The sequence below is a fragment of the Octopus sinensis genome, linkage group LG14 (genome assembly GCF_006345805.1).
Source record: "Octopus sinensis linkage group LG14, ASM634580v1, whole genome shotgun sequence".
Lineage (NCBI taxonomy): Eukaryota > Metazoa > Mollusca > Cephalopoda > Octopoda > Octopodidae > Octopus > Octopus sinensis.
In genome coordinates this window covers 52,627,214-52,635,141 of record NC_043010.1, presented here as the reverse complement: position 1 = coordinate 52,635,141, position 7,928 = coordinate 52,627,214, and the positions used below count along the sequence as shown (strand labels likewise).

The following is a 7,928-nucleotide window of genomic DNA, read 5'->3' as shown; positions in this document are numbered from 1 at the left end:
ATAGATAGATAGATAGATAGATAGATAGATAGATAGATAGATAGATAGATAGATGGATTATAATATGATATTCGTATATGTATCTACATCTACACGTGCATGTATAGATATTTATGCACACACACGTCCAAATATAGATGTATTTACACACACATCTATATGCTCATACACGAGCATATATAAATGAATGAATGCACATGTATGTTTATATGTGTGTGTGTGTGTGTGTTGTGTGTAATAAATCTTCTTAAACACTCTCAATGAATTTCAACTTTCATTTTGTACATGCTTATATTTATATTTGCATGTATGTTTGTATGTGCTTATATATGTGTGTACATACATACACACACACACATATATATGTATGCATATAGGGAGAATTCACAAAAAAAAAAAACAAGACGAAGACAGGGAGTGTAGACAACAAACAGATGTATTAGTATAAAGCTCGGGAAGTGAGAAAGTCTTTAAAGTTTCGAATCTATGCTCTTTCACAGAAAGGAACACAGAAAGAAACAAGAAGAGAAAATAAAGAATGTGTAGTGGCTATCCATTTATACATATATATATATGTATGTATAAGTCTATATAAACAATGCAGTCAAGGTTAGAAGAATAAGGTAATGGGCATATACTGATGAAAGAGCAACAGTTCTCAAAATATCTATATACAACTATTACCTATCTTTTTTTTTTACTATCTTCGTTCGCTTTGTTTGCATTAACGTATTCGGATAGAAAACATCGTAACTTTCTGTACTGTTTCTGAATTCTACAGAAAAATCTGTAGATAAGCTTGTGTGTGTGTACATATTCATATATATGATTTCATATACAGATATGAAATTATGCATTAAGAGAACCTTGATCACAACTGCCCGACGAACGAAAACCTGAAACACTGAATAGCAGTTTTTGTGATGTCTTTGCAGCTTTTCTTATATAAAAAAAAGGCATATTACTCTACCTCCGGTATTCGAGTACTATTTTGTCTATCTTATTTCCACATTTATGTGCTATCTCGTGTGTGTGTGTGTACATACTAGGAAGGGATTAGTTCTCATGGACATACGCAGTGATGTTGTATTGTTCTGTTTTTGTTTATTTTATTCATAGTAATTTCTGTTGTTTTTTTTTGTTATATTATTTTCATTTTATTTTCCATTCATGACATCGTCGATGGCGTTGAGTTCTCGAGTTCTCTTTCACACCTCTTCGATGAAAACATGGGACTTTTGGGGGGGGGTTTTTGTCATATTTTCGTTATTGCGTTGTAGTCTATTTGTTTTCTTTTAATTTATATTATTTTGTGTATGTGGGTGTTGTTATCTTTATAGATGTATGTGTATATATGCATATTATATATATATATATATTTATATATATATATATATGTATATAGATATATATATATATATATATATATATATATGTGTGTGTGTGTGTGTTGTGTGTGTATTAGGTATTGCACACAAACATATATATGTATAACAAGATAGATAGATAAGTAGATAGATATATAGATGGATAGATAGATGATAGATAGATAGATAGATAGATAGATAGATAGATAGATAGATAGATAGATAGATAGATAGATATAATATTCGTATATGAATACACATCTATACATGCATGTATCAATGTATAAGCACACACATATCCATGTATATAGATGTATACACAGACACGCATCTATATATTCATACACGAGCTCATATAATTGAATGTATACACATGTATGTTTATGTTTGTGTGTGTGTATATATATACATACACGTATATGTGTATATACAGCTTGAGTTATATGTATCATAACTAATTCGAATTTTGCTGAACCTACAAACGTATATTATTGTATATCACATTTCTATACCAACCTCACCGCTAAATATGTTTCTTGTTGATGTCATCATAGCAGAGTTTGACGGATATATGTTTGTGTGTGTGTGTGTGATATTATATACACTTATACTATGAGCCTTCCATAGTAGCTTTTTCCCCCGTAAATCGCAAAGCCTTTCGGGTTTGTTTATAAAAATATTATTTATTAGTTATATATATATATATATATAATATATATATATATATATAGATAGATAGATAGATAGATAGATAGATAGATATATAGATATATATATTGCTGCATGCGTTTGGTGGGGATAACTGAATGGTAGAAATAGTCGAGACTGAATACTATGATAGTTGATTTGCCCTTCACCTCTCCTGCTTTTTGAAGTGAAAGAAGAACCATCACATGAAGAAGGCCCCGTATTTTGATTCTTAGCCTCATCATATCTTTTGCCATCCTCGTTCTTCTTCTTTTACATCTGCAGGGGTATATATTCTTTGTACCAGTATATGGCATTCATTGTCTACTTGTTAGTGACTAACCTATTGAATAATCTCGCTGACAACATTTGGGAACTTGTAACGTTTTCATGATAAGCTGCTTCCGTTGTATGTGTGCATGCACATACAGAAAATTTAGTCATATAGCTCCGCATCCGATTAGTGCGCGTGTGTGAGGGCGCAATGGTCCAGTGGTTAGGGCAGCGGACTCACGGTAATAGGATCGCGGTTTCGATTCCCAGACCGGGCGCTGTGAATGTTTATTGAGCGAAAACACCTAAAGCTCCACGAGACTCCGACAAGGAATGGTGGCGAACCCTGCTCTACTCTTTCACCACAACTTACTCTCACTCTTATTTCCTGTTTCTGTTGTGCCTGTAATTCAAAGGGCCAACCTTGTCACACTCTGTGTCATGTTAAATGTCCCCGAGAACTATGTTAAGGGTACATTGGTCTGCGGAGTGCTCGAGCAGGCTGTTCCGTTGATCGGATCAACTGGAACCCTCGTCGTCCTAAGCGATGGAGTACCAACAAGTGTGCGTGTGTGTAGGTATAAATATATGATGTAAATTAAAATATTTCATTTTTGGATTTCGTTTGCAAGATTCTTTATATGAGTTCGTGTGTTGAAGCATATTCTGTTGTGTCTGAGGAGAGTCATTTTCTTTTTGGGCCTTATAATTTAACACACGTACCGGTAAAATTTCCACTTATATCTTATTTTTATATTCCTAAAATTTTCGTTGCGTCTTGCGACCTTTTCAACGAAAATTTTAGGAAAATAAAAATAAGTTATAAGTGGAAATTTTACCGGTACGTGTGTTAAATTATAAGGCACAAAAAGAAAATGACTCTCCCCAGACACAACAGAATATTAATATATATATCATATATATATAACATACATACTTATATATATTTACAGCTTGACGTATTCGAAACCCCAATTACTTAAGATACATTTTATCAAAATTTATGCCTGCTATCGAGAGTAACTTCCCTTGCGCTGTTAACTTCAGTTTCAAAAACTCGCAGGTTATCTCCCTTCTAGAAACATTATACCTGAGAGTTATCTTTCCGTTATTTCTCTAACGTCCACCAGGAGAAGCTAACTACTGTGTCAGATACCTAATGCTTACAAGGCGGCGAGCTGGGAGAAACGTCAGCATCCCGGGCAAAATGCTTAGTGGTATTTCATCTGCCACTATGTTCTGAGTTCAAATTCCGGGAAGGTCGACTTTGCCTTTCATCCTTTCGGGGTCGATAAATTAAGTACCAGTTACGCACTGTAGTCGATGTAATCAACTTAATCCGTCTGTCCCCTCTGTTTAGCCCCTTGTGGGTAGTAAAGAAATATGTATTTCATCCGTCTTACGTTCTGAATTCAAATTCCGACTTAGACAAGTGCTGAAAAGTGGTACCAACGGAAGTGGTCGATTTTCAAAATAAAACGCCCTATAGACATCAATGAAAAAGAAATAAAATTTATGAATTTATTCTTTGTATGTAACCCGGTTGTTACACGTTCATATTTATGTATATGCGTAGGTATTCGTATATATGAATACATCCCCCACTTTTAGTACTATTTTGTTAAGCGCTTATAGTAAACAGTATGAGCTGTGTCTAAGGTGGATACGCACAATGTGTATCACTCCGCTAGACAAATACAGTTTGTAAACATGCCAATAAACACGTAGAATCATAATAATACCTTCAGTGAGTTGTTCATTATCCCAACACGAACCAAAAGAATACATCACACGGTGTGTTTGAGGACCCTGCAGGACACCCATAACATACTGTACAGTCACAGTTGATTGTCAAGAATAACCTGGAATTGAACAGCAACATTTTCACAACGTTCATTTGCTGTACCTCTTGGATTGCTAGAAATAGCAGGCAAATGCTCTTAATTTATATAGTGATTGTATGTAAACATTGTGTAAATATCGTCGTTGGCTTCTAACACAAAATAATTTTATACCCGCCCAATTTACAAATAAAAACAAATCATTTTCTTTGTAACTATTAAGATTAATTAAACTGAGTTTAATTAATCTTAGTGGTGGTATAGGCAAAGTGATTTTTTTTTAAATATTTTATTTCTAAAAGTCTCTTCTTTTTACGTTATCACAATTTCCCTTGCCCGAAAAAAATAAGAAAGAAATACGAAAATATGGCTCAGTAAAACCATCCAATTCCTCGCCAGTTTCTTTTTCCTTAAATGGCATCTGTCTCGACTACAACGAGAATTGCACTGGCTAAAGAAAAAAAAACTGTTGACCTCTGTGTAGTGACTCCAGTACAGTGCCACCTTTCATTTACTTTTCTTCTCATGTGAAGCATTGCATCATGCAAGAAATTGAGAAGCACTGGAGTGAAACGATCCAAGAAAAGGGAGCTTATATCTGGTTCTTTAACCTTCTAGACATAGTTTCACTTTATCATCGTATAAAGAAGGGAGATTTTGGAAAAGAAGATTCTGTGGCATTAGATCACAGGACCACTCTATCAGCATTCAACTTGGTGGGGTGGGGAGGATAACAATAACAAGAACCACAATGACTAACATAAGAATTAATACATTCCGTCGTTTGTAAAAACCAAAATCCCACACGCACACACACACAGACACACATATCATCATCATCACCATCATACTCACCCTATTGTGTCTAATTTCCATCACTCTCTGAGTTGCTACTGCTTATAAGGTCTAGGTGCTCCTTTAGCTTGATGTCTATGGTTGGGTTCCCTTCCTTATTGACAACCACTTTACAAAGTGTAACCTGGTGCATTTTCTTATGGCAGCAACATTTCAGGGACCTCCTAATTTATACTTATTTGTACTTGCAATGGTATTCACCCAGGGTGGGTTGAGCCAACTCAAGCCAACGTCATGTTTGGAATTTTCAATGGGGAAACAAGTTCACATGTGGTCCCTGACCACATGCATACACATTTTGGGATAGTGTAATCCATAGCAGCTCATCTTGCCGTCGGTTGTTGGAGAGGATTTACTGACCAAGTCACTACTGATTATCAGAGCAGGCATAACCTGGGTTTGAAGTTGGTTCTAGAGATGTGCTTTAACAAAAGCTAAGGAGTGCCTCACTCCCTCTGGTCTTCCAGCATGTCAGACACCAATCTGTAATTTCTGAGAGCCCATGCATGCTATTGCTAAATAGTCATCGAACCTGCACTAAGTTCATCCACCCTTTCGACAGGTCTTGCTTTCTAGCAACCCTCCTCACCAGACAAGTTTGGGTGGGGGGGGTGCAGTTTAGTTCCTGACAACCTGACCCATGCAACGAGTTGTATTGGATTCCATTTTACCAGTAGCTCTCATGAGACACCACAAGTGACCTGGTCCCATAACTTTATGCTTTCTTTGTTCATTTAGCCAATTACTTTAAGTGTGAACAGTAGATGAGAAGGAGGATGCTTGTACATACTAAATGTTGGTTTGGAGAAGGGACAACTACAAAAATGTCGGGGAGTGGATGTGTGGTAAGTAGCTAGCTAACCAACCACATGGTTCCAGGTTCAGTCCCACTGTGTGGCATCTTGGGCAAGTGTCTTCTGCTATAGCCCTGGGCCGACTAATGCCTTGTGAGTGGATTTGGTAGACGGAAACTGAAAGAAGCCTGTCGTATATATGTATATATATATGTGTATGTGTTTCTGTGTTTGTCCCCCTAGCATTGCTCAACAACCGATGCTGGTGTGTTTACATCCCTGTCACTTAGCGGTTCGGCAAAAGAGACCAATAGAATAAGTACTGGGCTTACAAAGAATAAGTCCCGGGGTCGATTTGCTCGACTAAAGGCGGTGTTCCAGCATGGCCGCAGTCAAATGACTGAAACAAGTAAAAGAAAAGAATAGAGAATAAAAGAATAAATGGTTGTCGGAGATCTGGTGATAGGAGAGTAAATATATAGAAGATATTCAATAAATTAGAGCATGTAGGTGACCAAGGAGGAGGGATGAGAGAGAAATGGGAAGAACAAAAGGATCAGAATGCATAGTATGGTACAAGGAAGAGGAGCATGGTGACATGGAAACAGGTGGTAGGGGAGGGAGGGATTGATTGACAGAAGTGGAGGTGGGTGATGAGATAAGGTAAGAGTATGTGAGGGGTGGCAATTAAGAAGGTTCAGAGGCGAGAGAGTGCTGTGTGGCAGCTGTGTATGTATATCTATATCTGTATATATAATGGCAGCGAGCTGGCAGAAACGTTAGCACACCGGGCGAAATGCATAGCCGTATTTTGTCTGTCATTACGTTCCGAGTTCAAATTCCGCCAAGGTCGACTTTGCCTTTCATCCTTTCGGGGTCGATAAATTAAGTACCAGTTACGCACTGGGGTTGGTGTAATCGACCTAATCCCTTTGTCTGTCCTTGTTTGTCCCCTCTGTGTTTAGCCCCTTGTGGGTAGTAAAGAAATATATATCTGTATATATTATTATTATTATTTAAAGGTCACACTACATGTATTAAAGTGCTACTAATAGTTCCGTGTATCATAACAAACTAAAAACTTGAATAAATAGTAGAAACGCTATGAAGCTGAGAAGGCAGCATATATAAAAACGAAGACAGTAAAATAACAGAAAACGAAACTAAAGTGTCAAAAAATAAAATGGATTTTCTTCCTTAGGCCTTAAATGATAAGGCTGAAAAGATATGATAAGGCTGGAAAGATATCAAATCAGTCAGGAATAAGCAGAATTTTCCAATTCTTCAGAATATATTTGAATATATTTATATGTATACAAGAATATATTTGAGTTCACTCAACACATGAAAATATTAGTTGCACTTTAATACATGTATTGTGTTCTTTAAATAAATAATATTTATCTCTCACCAGACGGAGTACTTTTTTTGTTGAATTTTCTATCACAGATCAGTACATTATATATGTATATATATATATATATATATATATATGTGTGTGTGTGTGTGTATATATATATATATGTATATATATGTATATATATATATATATATATATATATATATATACACACAATATATTCATAGATGTGTGCGTATCTATATATCTCTCTCTACATACAAATATACACTTGTCCATAGATATGTGTACATTTCTCTCTCTCTCCTCTCTCTCTCTCTCTCTCTCTCTCTCTCTCTCTCTTTCTACATTCATACATACAATAATGGACTCACCCGTTGATAGATGATGTATGAGGGTTCGACAATTTCTTAGCAAACAACCACATCGTTGTTATATATACACCCAACCACATGGTTCTGAGTTCAGTCCCACTGTGTGGCACCTTGGGAAAATGTTTTCTACTATAGTCCTGGGCCAACAAAAGCCTTGTGAGTGAATTTGGTAGATGGTAACTGAAAGAAGCCTATCATATATGTATATGTGTGTGTGTGTGTGTCTTTGTGTCCCCTACCACCACTTGGCAACCGGTGTTAGGTTGTTTACATCCTTGAAACTTAGTGGGTCAGTAAAAATGGCTAATAGAGTAACTACCAAGCTTTAAAAGTACTGGAGCCAATTCGTTTCACTAAAACCATTCAAAGTGGTATCC

The 7,928-nt window shown here is 36.2% G+C and overlaps 1 protein-coding gene across 11 annotated transcripts in view; it reads left to right on the top strand.

Annotated features, from left to right (window-relative positions):
* LOC115219354 (filaggrin) overlaps nt 1–7,928 on the top strand; it is a 255,873-nt gene that overhangs the window by 212,651 nt on the left and 35,294 nt on the right. The window lies entirely within an intron of this gene.